General features: G+C 43.3%; 1 long non-coding RNA gene across 2 annotated transcripts in view; it reads left to right on the top strand.

Moving 5' to 3' along the window:
• Nucleotides 1-18,326, top strand: part of LOC308477912 — a 127,770-nt gene that overhangs the window by 69,357 nt on the left and 40,087 nt on the right. The window contains exon 4 of one of the 2 annotated variants that reach the window (XR_013986738.1): nt 15,453-15,574. The exons of the other annotated variant lie outside the window; for it this stretch is intronic. This is a non-coding gene — a long non-coding RNA (uncharacterized lncRNA). Of the gene's footprint in view, nt 1-15,452; nt 15,575-18,326 lie in introns of those variants that run through there. 2 annotated transcript variants of the gene reach the window in all.

Raw genomic sequence — 18,326 nt, 5'->3', positions numbered from 1 at the left:
CATGGTTGTTGAAAGAATACGGTGTGATGTCAGGGGTGAGGCTAAACGTGCAGCCTTGCTCCATGCTATACACCTTAGGAATGAGGAACCAGGTGTCCTCCAGATGTTGCTGAACTACAACCACCATAATCCCTGACTATTGGCCATGCTAGCAGGGGCTGATGGGAATTGGAGTGCAACAGCATCTGGAAGTCTACAGGTTCCTCATCCCCGTTCCATAGCCTATGCCTTACATGTGAGTAGCTCATGATCAGAGCTATTGGCTAGTATAAATGTGCTAATTAAATTCAGAATAACTTTTTTTTGGAACACAGAAAACTGTTTATATTTTGTCACACTGTCATCCAGCTTAGTAGACTCTTGTCCACAAAATTTACTCTGTAGTAAATTGGCTAGCAGCAATTATAATTCTTTTTTGTTCTCGCTCAGTGTTCTTTAGTTTAGTGAGTGACAGTGGCTTTCCAAGGGTTCTATCAGGGGTTTTCATGACCCTACGAAGAGAGGCCAAGGACTGGATTTGGCTAAGCATGTGCTCTGCCACTGAGGTATGGCCCTTCCTCATTCAGAAGAGCTGCCTTACTTACATTAACTGAAAACCACAGCAAGTGCAAATAGCCACAAGCTCATTCAACATGCTTCCATGAGCTCAGGGGAACTGTTGACATTTCTTCTGCTCTTGAAAATCTGTTTCAATAGCAAATTTCTATGTAGCATAGGACAGAGGTGGGAGGTTTGGCAGTGGTGGGAGAAGCAGTTGTTCAAGAAACACAAAGCTAACGTTCTCTTAACTTACAAACCCTGTTTCAGAAGGGGGTTTTTGTGATCCTGGCCCAGGATTTTAAACTACCATTAATCATACATTTTAGTTTCCTTCCAGACCAAAAATGCATTTCAAAAAATGGTGCAAGCCATGTTTAAGGGAATTCCAGTTGAACCAAAAAGACTGAGGTTGGAATCCAATGAGATCTCCTATGTGTTTTTCAAGGCTTCCAAGCTTTCCTTTCCAACCCCCTTGTGCCTCACAAGAAGGTGCTCCCGAACTCTTGGGAACTGTGGAAATGGTCTCTGATGTGGCACACAGGATTGTGAGCAGCAGCAGGAATTAGAAATGCTTCAGAAGCACTTGTGGGTGCTCACAGATCTCTTTAGAACCTGGCCTGAAATATTCACTGCCCATATTGATGACCTGCATGCAATCAAGAAAACTTTTCCCACTCTTCACTCAGTACAGTAAAGCCCTTTACTCAAACAAGTCATGCATGGCAGAAAACATACAGAAAAACCATATTGATCACACCATACTGTGACAGAGCCTCTGCAGTGCTGGCCCCAAAGCTTTGGAAAATACACCCTGTGGTGCAGTGCTGGCCCCAAAGCTTTGGAAAATACACCCTGTGGCGATCCAGCCAACTCATTCACTGTTCTCCATTAGAAATTTATTGTGGTTTGAGGACCCAATCCCCGCTTAGTGAAATGAAGACACACGGACACGTAATATAAGTTTAATGAGCAAGAAAAGGCCACAACTTTATTGATTACAGCAAGTGAAAAGGTATTGGCTTAGGCATTGGATCACGACAATTGACTCCACCCACTCGAAGAGGGGTGAGCCTAAAAAGGGGGTTTATTCACCGGTAGGTGGAGCCTGTTGATGCTAATACAACTATAAGCTCTCCCCTGATGTCACCGAGGGTCGTGCCATGGCCCCCCGCCAAACAGGCATCGGACAGGATCCATGACCGCCAGATTCCTTTAACGGAATACCCAAAATTGAAGGCGTAAGCGATGGCCACACCTAGCCCTTCCACACACTACAAACACATTCCAATGCCTAACCTACCCACCAATACCAAGAAAGTTGTGACGATTGCTACGAGGTAGGCGAAAAAACCAAAAGGCCTAATGCCAAATGGAAAAATTCCTACCAGGCCCCCTGGACAACCTGGGCGACCAACCTAAGGTCCATAGCAAGGCCAAGAGGCCTGGCGTGCTCTGGTCCATGGGGTCACGAAGAGTCGGACACGACTAAACAACAACAAAAGGCCAAGAGAAAAACCAAAACCCTGAGCTCTAAGGGAGTGGAGGGTGGGTGACTCGCGACGGGAAGGCGGAAAATGAGGCCGCATGGCTGGCGCAGCAGCAAGTTGAGCTGCAAACCCCGCCCCCTCCAAGCCACCCAATTGGGGGCTTACCTGTGGGCGAGGTGTGCCAGCCAGGTGAGCGGGGGGGGGAGCAGGGGGCAACGCCCCCTGCATGAGGCAGACATCGGGTCCCGCCCACAACCCCTCCCCTCTTCACAAGAGGAGAGGCTTTTTAAAAGCATATCATTTCAATAGGATTTACAAGTGAGAGTCCTCTGCTGTTTTCAACTGGATTTCACATTCACAGGCACTCACTCAGGTATTGAAAGGATGGTTTGAGGGGTTGCAGTGTTATATGTATGTACCAATGTATATGTCTGCCAAGCTCTCTCACTGGCAGTGGGTTCAGCACCTGTGTGACATGACCCTGTGCACATACAGTGATGTGCACAAAGGGATTCTCCCTGTGAGGATAAATCTACACATTGTTTTTCTTGGACAGGGAGAGGAGGGTGTGCTAGCTGACTTTACCCTGCAACTCGCCCCCACCCCTATATTTTTAACCAAAAGAACCAACACCGTATTGGTTTTTAAAGTAGAGTATTCAGGAGTGGTATCCGATAAGAGAAAGGAAGTTTAAGCACATGTCCCCCTTTTAAATCTGTGGACTCTTGAAGAAGATGGACTTCCTTAGTTTTCTGTTTCTTGAGGTTAGACAAACAGTATTCTCAGCTCGGCTTTCTCCTCTTTAGTGCCAACTGGCTCTCTATGTTTTGGCAGTTAGTTGAGTTGTCACTCTCAGTTTAGCACATTTATCTTACCTGCAGCAGCCCAAGCATTTCACACCTGATCAGCAGTTGTGCCCCTATAGTACATTTGGCAGCTTAAGCTTAATCCTGGGCTGGCCTGCTGCAAGAGTGAACTTGAGGAGCCCCTTCTCAGCACACCCGTGGCTCCTGAGAACTGAAGATAAGGATGTAATGAAGCTGGAATAACACAATTTGTGGTTTTTAAATGCGCACCACTACAGAGCCTCTTGACAATGGAGAACTACTAAAAGCATTAAGGTAGTTGAGGTGGGGAGTGGGGATACTATAGCATATATCACAGCACATATATGTGTGTGTGTGTGTGTGTGTGTGTGTGTATAATTTAACAAATTTATAGACTGCCTCATAACATAAAGCCATCAAAGCAGTGTACAAGATAAAACATTTCTAAGAACAGCACAAGGAAATAGCAACAATACAGCAAGTCACCATAATAACTTTTCATGAAATATCATTAATTCTTTTTATTTTTTAATCATAGAATTTAGAAATATACCAGGATGCTTTGTATAGCTTAACAAATCATATTGTATTTTACAGAAGGTGTGTCAAACTTAAATTAGCTGGAGAGTAAACTTAATAACTAGCAAATAACTCATCTAAATTCAACACCTAACTCTCTTTCCATTTTCCTTCTTCTGTGTAGCAAAACTCTCCTGACTACCAAAAAATTATTTTCTAATACTTGCAGTAAGGGTCAGGATCTGTTGTTTTCTATTCACCCTTAGCAGAAAGGTGATGTGTGGGATGTAATCCATTGGTACAGCCAAAAGCAACATTCCTTATTTCCCTAGAGGGGGCACAGGCAGGGGGACATCGGGTCAGTGTAACTTCCTGTTCCACTGGTCTGGAGCATCCTCCCCCTGCATGTGATCTGGGAGATGGGCTGACTCCATAAAAGAGCCAAGTCATGTCACCATTTTCTCAGTCTACTTTGTCTAGCTTCACTTGCTCTCTTACTTGTTGCTCTTTTGCTGCCATGTTGCTCTCCTGCAGCCATTTTGTTATCCTAATGTAATTTTGCTATCTTCTGACTCTCAGCCAGCAGCACGAGTTCAGTCTCCCTATGAGATGAACTCACAGTTTCTTTATGTAACTACCAAGTAAAGTCTGCCTTTCAGGAATCGTATAGTGAACTGAAATGTGAGTAATCTTTTTGTTACTTTACTCAGAAAGACTCTTGTGTCTTTATTCTTTTGCTGTTGTTTAGTCGTTTAGTCGTGTCCAACTCTTTGTGACCCCATGGACCAGAGCACGACAGGTACTTCTGTCTTCCACTGCCTCCCGCAGTTTGGTCAAACTCATGCTGGTAGCTTCGAGAACACTATCCAACCATCTCCTCCTCTGTCGTCCCCTTCTCCTTGTGCCCTCCATCTTTCCCAACATCAGGGTCTTTTCCAGGGAGTCTTCTCTTCTCATGAGGTGGCCAAAGTATTGGAGCCTCAGCTTCACGATCTGTCCTTCCAGTGAGCACACAGGACTGATTTCCTTAAGAATGGAGAGGTTTGATCTTCTTGCAGTCCATGGGACTCTCAAGAGTCTCCTCCAGCACCATAATTCAAAAGCATCAATTCTTCGGCGATCAGCCTTCTTTATGGTCCAGCTTTCACATCCATACATCACTACTGGGAAAATCATAGCTTTTACTATACGGACCTTTGTTGGCAAGGTGATTACTATGCTTTTTAAGATGCTGTCTAGGTTTGCCATTGCTTTTCTCCCAAGAAGCAGGCGTCTTTTAATTTCGTGACTGCTGTCACCATCTGCAGTGATCATGGAGCCCAAGAAAGTAAAATCTCTCACTACCTCCATTTCTTCCCCTTCTATTTGACAGGAGGTGATGGGACCAGTGGCCATGATCTTCGGTTTTTTGATGTTGAGCTTCAGACCATATTTTGCGCTCTCCTCTTTCTCCCTCAATAAAAGGTTCTTTAATTCCTCCTCACTTTCTGCCATCAAGGTTGTGTCATCTGCATATCTGAGGTTGTTGATATTTCCTTTATTCTTTTAAGACGGAATAAAGGGGACACCAGGAAATAATCTTAACTAAGAGATTCAAATGAATCTGCAAACTAGCTTCCAGCTATATTGAGAGGAAACTGCTCTGCTACATCACTTCATTAGCGTGAGTGAAGGAAGGATAATACTTATTCAATATATCCTTTCCTACTATCTTTAACATTCCCACATAGTCAAAATAAAAAAAATCCTTCCAGTAGCACCTTTAAGACCAACTAAGTTAGTTCTTGGTATGAGCTTTCGTGTGCAAGCACACTTCTTCAGATACACTGAAACAGAAGTTGCCAGATCCTTCTATATAGTGAGAAGGTGGGGAGGGGTATTACTCAGAAGGGTGGTGGGAATGGGAGATAGGCAGATAGCTGGGATGAGCCTGCTGACGACTCTTAACGACTGTAATGGGTCTTACAGGAAAAGGCAAGGGGTGAGAAGGTGAGAAATGGCTTAGTCATGTATAATGGGATAAGAATCCAATGTCTTTGTTCAAACCAGGTTTCTCCATGGTTTTAAGTTTGGTAATGAGTTGCAATTCAGCAGCTTCTCTTTCCACTATTCCCACATAGTGTCATTCCCGGAATACACAAAGTATCAGTTTCTGTCTGGCAGAGAGATGGAGAAATCATTAACACCATGATGGCCATTTCCCAGCTTCCAAAAGGTGTAAAATCACCTGATGGCTGTGACTGACTTGTGATTGGTGGGACACAGCCAGCTTTCGGTCAAAACCCACCTGGATCAAAAGGGCCCTTTGTCACTCCATGTCCCTCAATGTCCATCATCTCACTTGACTACCAACAGTGCTACTCTTGTTAATTTCTTGAAGCAACGCTCTTCCTCTTCATCTGTCCTCTCCTTTCTTCATATTTATTAATAAGCTTCCTATAATTTGGCTGTTGGTGCCTTGGGAGTATTCGTGCCAAAGGTCTAAGGATTATTCTAACCCTCCTGTGCCTAGTCATGCTATGAGTGGGGTTAGTTAGGGAAAAGAAAGCTGCAGTGGTCTCTGGAGAGAGACAGGTAAGCTGGGTGCTACTCTCTGCTTCCCCTTGTAAATTGAGTAAGGCTGGATTGAGAAACGTAAGCTTCATTAGTCTCCGGTGAGAGAGAAGCGAGCTGAGTGCTGACTCTGGTTTCCCTTATAGGTACAGTGGTACCTCGGGTTAAGTACTTAATTCGTTCCGGAGGTCCGTTCTTAGCCTGAAACTGTTCTTAACCTGAAGCACCACTTTAGCTAATGGGGCTTCCTGCTGCTGCCGTGCCACCGGAGCCCGATTTCTGTTCTCACCCTGAAGCAAAGTTCTTAACCTGAAGCACTATTTCTGGGTTAGCCGAGTCTGTAACCTGAAGCGTATTTAACCTGAAGCGAATGTAACCTGAGGTATCACTGTACAGGCACACCTCAGAGATATTGAAATAAAGTGAGTCTCTCTCTCTCTCTCTCTCTCTCTCCCTCTCCCTCTCCCTCTCCCTCTCTCACACACACATATATAGTTTCCCAGTGCATATAAAAGTTACGTTTACACTATACTGTAGTCTGTTAAGCCAGATTCCCCCCTGAAACCTGCCTCTAGCTAGCTCCACTCCCGTGACCAGAAGAGGGGCAGTGGCGGGGTGCAGGGTGCGGGGAGCTTCCTTTCTCTGGAAGTGGCTGGGCTGCTTGCAGCTGAACCTTCACGAGGAACAATATCTGCAAAGTGCAATATGTATGTCTGTATTTGCCTTGGATTCCTGGAAAGCATTCCAGGGCTAGAGAGAGTCTAAAGGGTAGAACTTAGCCTTTGGTATGCCTAGTCTGGAAAAAAAGTAAAAAGTTTATTTACCCCCTTCAATTACAGAACCTTTCACTTCCTTGCCTCCTGCCCATGGAATCCCCAAAGTCTCCGAAGTTTTCCAGTGTTCTGCCATCTGAATTGCCTGCCAGAATTGTTTTGCTTCCGAAAACGGTTGTACTCCCCCCAAAAAGCTGTACGCGCTCATACTCCTCAAACACCATGGGCATCCAAATCTCTTTCCCCACTGGCTATGTGCCTCAGATGACCAAAATGTCCAATGTTTACAGCTTCTGGGATTTAACCACAAATATATGGAATCCTGAGCTGTGTGTTCCTGAAACAAGCAGGTGAAATGCAGGTATATGATGAAGCAAGTTCAGTGAATTCTGGGATTAAGGGGGAAAGCATGCACTGGATTTTAAAAGGCAATGCAAAGATTGGGGCAAGAGAGCACCCGCAGAGCAGAATCAATCAATCAAACCTACTGACTCCTCCCTGCAAATAGCAACTGAGGCTTTCGCCCCTCCAGCTGAGCTTACGTCTGGTTTCAGACACTTGAACATTTCCAGAAAAGTGAGCATTTGCTGTGGAGTATTGGCAAATGAGGAAGAGTTAAGTACCCTATAAATTACCCTCTGCAAATGTTCCCATCCCGACAGAAACATTACAATGAAACTATTTCTGCTGCCTTTTTTTTTTTTGTAGGAGTGAGAGCACTTGAGTTCTGCACATAAATGCAAAGTCACAGCTATAGAACTATAGAGATATAGATTTCCTGGATCAAGAACTTATTCTTCCTTTGCCAGCCCCCACATCTGAATATCCCTTTCTGTTCCACTTTGAGCCTTCTACAGAGAAGAATTTTATTTCATTTAGATAAATAGAAGGGGCGAGGGAGGGAACTGGTTGGCTGCAGTGCCTCACATACATTTAGTATCTTCTCAGTCTATATTGAGGCTGCGGCATGCTGGGTATTTTCCAAAGCATTTCATGAGAATCAAATTTGACAAGGCTAACTCGCAGGAGCAAAGCATTTATAAATAGGCAAGACCAAGAATACTTTTCCTTGTCCTTATTCATTCATTGGAAAGCCTTGGAATGATATTATTATAACCAAACAGGTGGCGTTATCACTTGGGAGGCAGCAGCAATCTAAGTATGTCAGTGCCCCACAAGGCAAATTACTAATTATAATTTGCTTTGTTAATAGCAAATGGACTCTGAGATGGAGTCTGCTCAAACACATTCACTACCATCGGGCTTAAGCAGTACCAATATTAGCCTACATTTAATTCAGGAAGTATTGTGCATCAGCATTACTGGTTTGCTGAAGGAAGTCAGGCATTGTTAAACCATTTATAAGGGCAGAGACTAGGGTCCAGGATCTATTGTATCTTAAAAAACACACCATTCTCTGTGAATAACAGAGGTAAGAAATAGGCCTAGTTCAGATAAATGGCCCCGCAGCCTCCATGTAAGGTCTTGTCTGTGTGCCAACTCCTTAGATGTTTCTTAGCTTGCTCACCTTTCTTCTGGACTTCCTGCCTCTCTGCTTTTGAGTTTTCCGACTTTCTGTTTTGTCCACCTGTCTGGTTGCTGCTGCTCTGCAACCCTCTCGCAGCCTTCTAGAGTAGCCTCTTGACCTTGGACCCAGGAGTGCAGTTGCCTCTGCCTTCCTAAGCTCTGCCTAGATCCTCCTAAGTGATCTAACAGAGTGCTCCATTCTAATTTGATTCTGTGTGCATTTAAAGCCAAATATCAGACTCCCACTTTCCGAAACACTATGCAAAGCGAAGCATAGCCAGCCTATGAAATTTATGCTTACATTATCTGAATTTTGCAGTGTAGTTCTCTGACCAAACACTGTTTACAAAAATGCATATCTTGGGGGAAAGTTGAAATAAAAAGAAGACATTAGTGAAGATAACATACAAAAGTACATTCTATTGGGGGGGGCGGGAATTGCTTGAAAAAATGTTTTTGTTAATCAAAACTGCATATAAAAATGTGCTTATTAGAAGGCGTTCACAGTAAAGTGTTGAGTTTTCAGTAAAAAAAGTTCACAAAATGCTGCAATTTAAGACTGGAAAAATTGAGTGAACGCAAACTGATTCTATCCCTAATTCTAACTAACTAATTCTCAACTCTGCTGGTGCTCATGTGCTCAGTATTCTATAATATGTTCTGTGCTGTTTAGTTCTGATAAAACACAGTCATTTCTGGTTGCAGTATATTACAAAACAGCTGTTTGGTGCAATAATCACATGTAAATTTAAAAATGAGAGGGACTGTCTCTGCCCTCACTAATTACTACCCCTACCATTGTAGCACTTCTGCCTGGTAAATTCATCCTTTACCTTCTTCAGTTTTCTCAGTTTCATGACACTACTTTTCTATCTTCTGAAAATATATTTTGTGGTTGACGTTGGCCTCCCCCAGCTGTATCCATTGATAAAGGCAGATTGTTGCAGTGACACACAAAACCCTAACAAAATAAAAATAAAAATTTGAATATAGGTTACTGGATGTTCGCTAGGCAAGGAGATCATGCATTCTTGTGTTTCCCCGCACATCAATTACTTTAGCAGGTTTTTTCTTTCTCAAAAAGCAAAGTGTGCTAGGTTTTTAGGAGGCACTTTGCACATATTTTCCCTCAAGCAGCCCCAGATCATGATTTCTTCCTGCAGCTGGGAGAACATGACAAGGCTTTTCCCAGAAGCTTGTCACTGTTGATCATTTTCTCAGCCCAGATGGGGCTCACTCTAGCAGAAGTGCAAAGCACTTGCTCCCCATGGAACCGCAAATGTTGTCTTTCCAACAAAACTCAGATGCATTCCTTTCATAGCTATGCACAAGCTGCAGTCACTCTTTGCCCCTGCTGCCACTCTTTTGTCTCTCAAATATTCAATTTCCTTTCTTTCACTTTTCTAGGAACAAAGTGAAATTCCCCATGTAAATCATAAGGTGGCCGACATTATAAAGTGATAAATAAGATGAACATATTCCAAAAAGGACAGGCTTTTCTTCCTATAAGAATTTTTAAAGAGACAGAACTACCACCCACCAGTGTGTCCCATTGAGAACTGAGCTGAAATTTCTAAGACTTTTTTTTTTTTTTTGAGAGAGAAATTGAGATTTGTCTTTTTCTAAAAAGCAAAGAACACTTCACATAATTTTCTCCACCATTTTTTTTTATGTTGCGGGTTGCCATCATCTTCCCCAAAGCACCCTGGAATGGCACTAGGGGCATGTTCACATGACCACTTACTACTCATCCAGTTCACTCATTAGCCACAATTAATATCAGTCCTGTAGTTTATTGGCAACTGCTGCGTTTTTCTCAAATCATTTTCAGTTTGACTTGAAAACGTAAGCCGCGTCCACTTCCTTCTTAAGAAAGGTGTGTGCATTTGAGACAGCAGTTGCACACGCACAGATGAGCCACACATCAGTTGGAGCTGTGGGGGGAGAGAGTTGCAGAGGCAGGGAAACCCAAAAGGCCATGTGGGTCACATGAAGACATTCCTGCCCCCTCTCTGATGTGAACAACACTGCACAAGTGTGACTTGAAATGCAGTGGGAGGAAGTGACCTCACTGCATTTTAAGCTGATGATGTGAATCTGGCATTTCAGTGAATGCAGCAATAGTGGTCTGACTGTTTCTGTTACTTGTGGCAGTAGCAATTGGTGTGTGGGGGCAGAATGGGGAGAGATAGGAAAAGAGAGAGAAGCTCTGCGACAGCCACTGCGGATGGTAATGACTATTTGAGAAATGTAATGAAATGATGTGCCCCTACCCCGTGTACTTTCTCTGGCCACAAATAGGGTGGAGAATATAAAGAGGCTATTTGCTCACTGCATTAATTGACTCACATAGTACTTCGAGGATGATTACTATGACTGCACCTGCTAAAGCTCTGTCCATTTTGGTGCATAGCACCCCAAAAAGTGAACTTTTACATCCTCAAGCTCCATATGCCTATTAAGAGTTTATTTGTTTATGTTACTAAAGAAATGCTCCTGCTGCCACATATTTGCTTCCCCACTCCCATGTTGTGGAAGTAACTTCCATTGTGTGTTTGTGTTACGTCATTTGCAAATTCCAAAATATAACTTTTGCGCCTCGCCCTGCAAAGACATGTACAAGCTGTCCAGCATTGCAAGTCAGTGTGTCTCACTATGGCAGGGGATGGCGGCAGGCGGGATGAAAGTTTCACTTTGGACATCGCAAAAGAGTATGGGGAAGAGGAAAGACATTTGCCCCTTAGTCAGATTATTTGACAGTCTGAAACTCGGTCACTTTTGAGAGTAAATGTAATATAAAAATCCTGGGAACTGTAGTATTGGGAATTGTGGCTCTTTGGATGAAAACTACAGTTCCTGGGATTCTTTTTTTTTGTCGGGGGTGCTTTAAATATATGGCCTTTACCTTCACTATCAAAAGATATGTAACCAAGGGTAGCCAATGTGGTGCCCACCAAATGTTTCTTGACTATAACTTCCTCATCCATGGCTATTGCATAGCTGTAAAGCGTTCCTTATTTGGAGGGACAGTCCCTTATCCCAGTGCCATGCCCTGCTGCTGTCCCTTATTGATGGATGTCCCTTAAATTTCTCGGGTTTCAAAGGAAGCAGCTCCTCTCCCTCCCTCCCTGCCGGCCAGGGAGGAGGAAGGCTCCAACTGTATTGCTTGGCTGCCCGGCCCGCCCCCCTCTGGCCTCCTCTCACCAGCCTCGGCCCCTGGAAACCCCTCCCTGCGTCTCTGCCTGGGGCGTCCCCTCTGCCCGTCACCGCCGCTCCCACTAGGCCGTACTGCAGCTGTGCCGCCAAAGGACCCAAATGAGATGGGCAGCCTGGCATAGTCTATGAATTGCTGAGAAGCCTTGAGAGGACAGTGAGGGCAACCATAGAGAAAGCAGTTCAGAGAGAGGAGGAAGAGGAGGAGGCGGAGGCGGAGGCGCGGACAGGTGTTCCAAGGGCTACAAGGGAAGGACCGCAAGCGCTTCTCCCATAGGTTTGTAGTGGTAGACTAGCATAGATGGTCTGATCTGCGGGTTTACTTCGGGCGCTATTTCCCCCCCCCTTCCTCCCGCCCCACCTGATGGAACTGAGAGCTGCAGATGGAGCACAAGAGAAAAGATACAGAACTGCAGCAGCATCTTCGTAGCTTGGACTTTGTTTTGCGCGAAAAGTGGTTGCTGCTTGTAGTTATTTAATTGCAGTGTTTCATCGGCTGGTGTCTTGAGCAGCAACCTCTGGAAACGAAGGGCTAAAAACTGGTGCTGTTCTCCCAAATTATCTGGTCCCTTTTAACTGGTTCAAGGCTGCTGGTCCCTTATTTTCAAATCTGTAAGTTGACAGCTATGGGCTATTGGCCATGCTGGCTGGGGCTGATGGGAGTCGTAACAACATCCGGTGGGCACTTTATTAGCTGTCCTTGATAGGAAGTGAGTGATAGTGTATTTTTTTCTGTACTAATGCTATATTTCAGCTCCATTAAGGAGTACCTGCTCCTGTAAGTGAGACAGTAGCTCAGAATCTGTTCCTAATCAAAATTAGCTGGTCTTATCCGTCAGCACATTAATGAAATGAAACAGGTACTGGCTTCATTCATATGCTGAAGCCTGAACTGAAACTACTAAGTTTACCACTATCTCATCTTCATATACTGTTATCTCATGAAAAGGTTATTTTGTAGAATACCAACATTTTCATTACCTTTGTTTTTAATCTCCGTTCATCATCAGAGCTGATTTTAGGTATTAGGCGCTCTCATTGCAAAAATCATGCCAAAGGCAAGTCAGTCTTACATTTTCCATTTCAAACACCATCATTTTATCCATTAAAACAAAATTATATGTGCCTATTTAATTTGTTCCCCTAAATGCTATTTTCTGACTATTATAAAGGATGGTGATACCAATTTTCAACTAAATCGGCTACATCTCCACAATTAGCAATTAGAGCTTCTGTTCATCAGTGCAGGTTGTGAGAAGATACGGTCTTTTGGAGCAATTTTGTCTCATTCAGTTTGCTCTTAAAACAAATGGGTTCTTCTTAGTGATCCATTGTTGCAGACACCTTAGTACAACCTGCTCTATTTAATATTTGGCTAATTTTCAGTAATGTGAGGCATGTTGGAGGCATGGGTGGCAGAAGCATGCATCTTTCTAAGCAAAGCCCCGTTGTATTCAATGGAGCTTACTCACAGGTTCGTGTGCATAGGATCTCAGCCTGTGAATGAGATGAAGAGCTGGACTCTGAAAGGCAGAGGGAGAGAGAGTGTTACCTGTCTGTGCATAGGCACTTGAACTGGAGAGATGTCACTGGAAGGAGTTCAGAGGGGGATTAGCTGAAGCAGAGAAAGCAAAGTGGGAGCTCATTGGGCAGGTCAGTGAAGCAGATCTGCTGTTTTTGAGCTTTCATACAAAGAGAAACTGGCTGGCTTGGGTGAGTGATATACTCAATAAGCTTCAGGCAACAGGGCTAGGCTAGGGAGCCCTCTGAGTCAGATTCTATACACATCTTTGACCATTTCACTAGTACTCAATCTTCTTTGCCAATATGACCTGATTACTTGTCTTCAAGCACCTATTCTTTTGATTGTAGATGTATCTCAAATGTAGGGTCAGCCAGTGAGTTTTCTGGGCAGGGAGGCAGATTGAGGACAGACAGAAAATACTTTCCCACATAACACATTATCTTTTTGCAATACGTTGTGATGGCTACTGCTTGGGTGGCTTGGAATTGGACAAATTAATGGAGGTGGGCCGATCTAGGAGATATTAGCCATGACAGATAAATAGAAGCTCTGTGTTTACAAACAGTATATCTGAATACCAAATGCTGAGTAGTGGATGCTAGGGACCTGCCATGGAGGAGAATGCTGGACTACATGGATCAGCAGAGAAAGTGTTAGCTGGTTCATAGGTTATTCCTTCCCTCACAAACCATATCCACTTTTTAAGGTAATCTGTAGAGACAGTACCTGGAGCTGCGCTTCAAGAGGACACCAATTTGCATTTATGAGAAGCTGCCTTTGTCTATGTGCAGAGTGCAGATCCTGTGGCTATATACCCAGGTAGTGTTTTCTCATGTCAAAATGTGTCGTGTCAGTGTCTACAGCTTGAGCTTTTAGGGGAATGACATCTGTGGCAAAATGTCTTGTGTTGGCTGTGCTGAAGCTTGGCATAAGACAATCACTTGAAAATCTCAGCAGTGTGTCAAAGGCTCCAGGGAACAGAATTAGGCATAGCACAACAGTGCAATCCTATGCATGTCTGCTGAAAGAGAGAAAGAAAAAGAGGAAGCAAGGGAGAGAATTGATAGAATAAAGTTGGGGTGGCAATGAAATAATTCATTGAAATGATATAAGTAGAACAGTTCATTTACCAAGACAAGACAAATCCTAGAGCTGGCCCTATAATTAGTTCTTTAGCTGTTATGGGTTTTTCTTTATTCAGTAAATGCATGCATAGTTTGCATAGTATAAATAGGGATTTTTTTTATAACTCCCAAGTCTCTACACTCAAATAATATTGGCTTCCTGTAACTATTTAGTTTAATTCTGCGCAAACCTATGTAATACAAAAGACATAAAAATTAGTATTTATACTATGGCTCCATAGCCTTTAATGATGTTCTAGTTCTAGAGATTTCCTCTACAGCAAGGTCAGTTATGCAGCTTTTGCTTAAATCACTTTAATTTGTTAGAATATATTAAATAGCTTCAGTACAATGTTTGGACTGTAATATTAGACTTTGTCTCCATTTTCATTAAATTGATTAGTTATTTAATATGAAAGCAGAATAATATGATTGCACTGGAAATCCCAAGAGATGGATTTAATCTCTTACTGTATTGGTGGGTGGGGAAGGGGGGATATAGGCAACTTCAATTTTCCAGAATATTAACTGGTAAAAAAAATCAGCAAAATAAAGATTTGTTATACTAAGTGGGGCTGAATGAGATGAGATTGGGGGGGGGGGAGAGAGAGAGAGAGAGAGAGAGACTCTCTTTCTCTGTTACAACTGTTGAGTTTACAGGTTTTGCAAATCTTTGTAGCGCTTTACAGTGCAGTTTCATACATGCCTCTTCAGAATATCAGTAAGCCAAATTGAGTTCAGTGGGGCTTAATGACAGGTATGTGGGCAAAGGACTACAGCCTTAAAAACCTAAATGCATTCAGTGTTTTGTACAAGCCAGCCACTGAGTTGGTCTTCAAGCCAACAACGGTAATGAGAACTCATTCCAGGTTCTCCACCTATCTGTCTATCTACTCAAACATTTATAAGCTGCCTTTCGAGTCCCCCAGGAGGTTAGTCAGACCACTGCTGACTACATGGTTAAGATATAAATTACTGGACAGGGAACCTAAGCAACCTTAAGTCTTGGGATGGGAGGACATTGATAGTGATTAGAGTTGGTTTAAGTTATTTGCTAAACAGAGAAGAAAAAGAGAGAAAACCACCTTGAATACTGTGTTGACAATCAGAATGAAAACTTGTGTGTGTGTGTGTGTGTGTGTGTGTGTGTGTGAAAAATACACCAAAATATTTAGAATGTAGTGAAATAGCTGCTAAGTAATTGAAATGTCAATAGTTCTACTTTAGTGAAGTTGCAAAATTGCCTTCACATATCATTGATTCAGATTTGAAAAGAACTGTGTTGATGGACAAAATGTTCAACCAAATGGAAGAAGTAATGGGAACAAAACATTTACACAGATATTCATGTGTTTTCCTTCCAGATGTCTGCAGTAAACTTCCAGTTTTTGAATTGCCTCTAAGACTAATCCAGCTATCTGCCAGGCAGCAATTAATTTTCTTGTGCTATGTTGCTCATGCAAAATACACTTCTCAAAATAAACAATTCCTTGTCCAAGAATTGACTAGATGAAGCAAACAAAAGGAAGACTTCAGCATTCTTGTGGTCAGACTACTAGCAGACCCTGAAAAGGGTGCACAAATATTAAAAGTATTTCTCCCTTACGCCATGCATTTTCTTATCTTGCTTCTAAATTGGAAGCTCCTAGCACTACTGAATCATTGCTCTTTCACTATAAGCTGCACTACACACAGAATTTCAGCTGAATTCCCATACTTTAGGGAGATAGGCACCTTTTGTATGCATTTTGCTATGTTCTAACCATACTAAGGGACATGACATATCAATGTGAGGAAAGAAATGTGCAGTTTTAATATCAATTTTTATCAATACTTTGCACTAAAACACTTTTTAATTGACTATTGCATGGTTACTTGAATAACTTTTTGAAGTGTCCACTAAAATACATTGGTGCTAATTGAAAGATCAGCAAAATATTAACCCTGTGCTTTAAAAAGCAGTATTCTTTTTAGATCACTTATATAGAAACACTTTTTTATTTAAGGTGGGGAGGCTGACATGCCTCCATAAAAGGGGCCTGATTACCCCCCTGCAAATTCTTCACTCCCTCCAAGACCCTAAAAGGTAAAGGTAAAGGTACCCCTCACTGTTAGGTCCAGTCGCAGGCGACTCTGGTGTTGCGTGCTCATCTCACCCTATAGGCCGAGGGAGTCGGCGTTTGTCTGCACACGGCTTCCAGGTCATGTGGCCAGCATGACTAAGCCGCTTCTGGTGAACCAGAGCAGCGCACGGAAACGCCGTTTACCTTCCCGCCGGAGCGGTACCTATTTATCTACTTGCACTTGGCGTGCTTTCGAACTGCTAGGTGGGCAGGAGCAGGGACCGAGCAACGGGAGCTCACCCCATCGCGGGGATTCGAACCTCCGACTTTCTGATCAGCAAGCCCTAGGCTCTGTGGTTTAACCCACAGCGCCACCTGCGTCCCCAACCCTCCAAGACCCTACCAATATATAATTCTCTCCTTAGCTGATCTTCAGGAAACAGCTGAGGGTGGGGGCCGGAGGAAATGTCCTGTGTGTAAAGCATGTGGGGTAGTCACATCCACTCCTTGTATGTGGTCCACTGGAGGTTGGCTGAAGAGGGCCAAAAAAGTGAGCCAAAAGATGAATGGTGATAGACACACTCCATATGTTAAAACCGTACCCTTAGAAAGATGGAAGAATACAGCTAAGGCGACCTACACCTTTTCATATTGCATTTTTGTTCGGCTCTTTTCAAAAAAGTCAGTTTTCCTGCGATCTGAAAAGAGAAAACACAGGAGAACAATGCTTTGATGGCAATGTCTTGTAGAGTTGTAAAAAGTGCGTGGGGGGGGGGGAGGTGTTTATTCCTGTGTAAATGGATAGCATGGAAGCACTCCCACAGTAAGGGAATGGACTGTCCCATGTGATTTCAAGTCTTTAGCTCTGCTGGAGGTTTAATTAAGATTTTCATTAAAAACGTATTGGGGTCAGAGCTTAGAGCTCAATTAAAGTCAATGGTATAAATGAAATGATGCACCTGAAAAGCTGGAGGTCTGAAGAAGACCAAATATTGGGGGAAATTCATTTACAGCAAGCTGATATGATTTTCTTTATGTCGATGCAGGATTTAAATAGGTGTTTACTATTACTTTTTTGTTCACATATTCAAGCAGATTGACCTTTGAAAATTATATTAGTGTCCAAGGTCATACTTTATTGCATTGCCATTACTGTAGATCCCAGAAAAAATATTTGTGTACATGGATCACTGTGGTATAAGTAATAAGTAATAGCCTTAAATAAAGCCCATACCATGATATTAAACTGAGATCATAATCAAATACATCTTAAATGTATAGCTTAATTGGCATTTCTCTGACCGGATGTCAGGGAACTGACATCGGAGCCAGAGGCGGAGGCTAGGCTCTCAAGCGATGCTGGAGAAGGGCCCAGCAGGGGGAGAGGCGGCTCACCAGCTGGGGAAAGAAATCAGCGTAACACCAGGGATAAAGGGGGGCAGATGGGGGAATCGGCGAGGGGGCTCCAGGACTCCTCGCCGGAGATCAGCGAGGAGAGCACGGGTCCTCCGCTACCCACGCCCTCCCTGCGCAGAAGGCTTCCGTGCAGGGAGAGTAGGAGGAGACTTGGAGTCAAACAACTTTTATGCTGGAAAAGGTTTAAGAAACGCCCACTGACGGATTCTGCTAGCGACTGAACAGCCACGAAGTGCAGGGCTGTCCAGACAGAAAAGGTTTAACAAGGCAACCTAGCCAGGAGTGGCACCAACTTGCGCACGAGCAACCCCTACATTTATTACACCTCAGGACTGGATTGATAAGATATTTCTTTCAAATGTAAGAGAAAGAAGGTAGATCAGTGATGGCCAAACTTGGCCCTCCAGCTGTTTTGGGTCTACAACTCCCATCATCCCTAGCTAACAGGACCAGTGGTCAGGGATGATGGGAATTGTAGTCCTAAAACAGCTGGAGGGCCAGGTTTGGCCATCACTGAGGTAGATGATCTGTATTGTTGATGAGGAAAATATTCAGAAAGAAGCAGCAACTGACATGAAAGCAAAGAATCTTCCTTGAACTGAAACTAAGAAGCTAATCCTATGCATGTTTATCCTGTGGGAATAAGCCCCACTGAACATGATAGGATGTTCTTCCAAGTAAATATGCTTATGATTGTACTGCACAGGACTATAGAATGAAATTAAAAGTTTAAAATAAGATTTTAAGGCATTGAGCTAT

This window comes from Podarcis pityusensis (genome assembly GCF_964106645.2).
Source record: "Podarcis pityusensis genome assembly, chromosome: 5".
Lineage (NCBI taxonomy): Eukaryota > Metazoa > Chordata > Lepidosauria > Squamata > Lacertidae > Podarcis > Podarcis pityusensis.
Note: the sequence above shows the minus strand (reverse complement) of the source record. Positions and strands in the feature narration are given on the sequence as shown.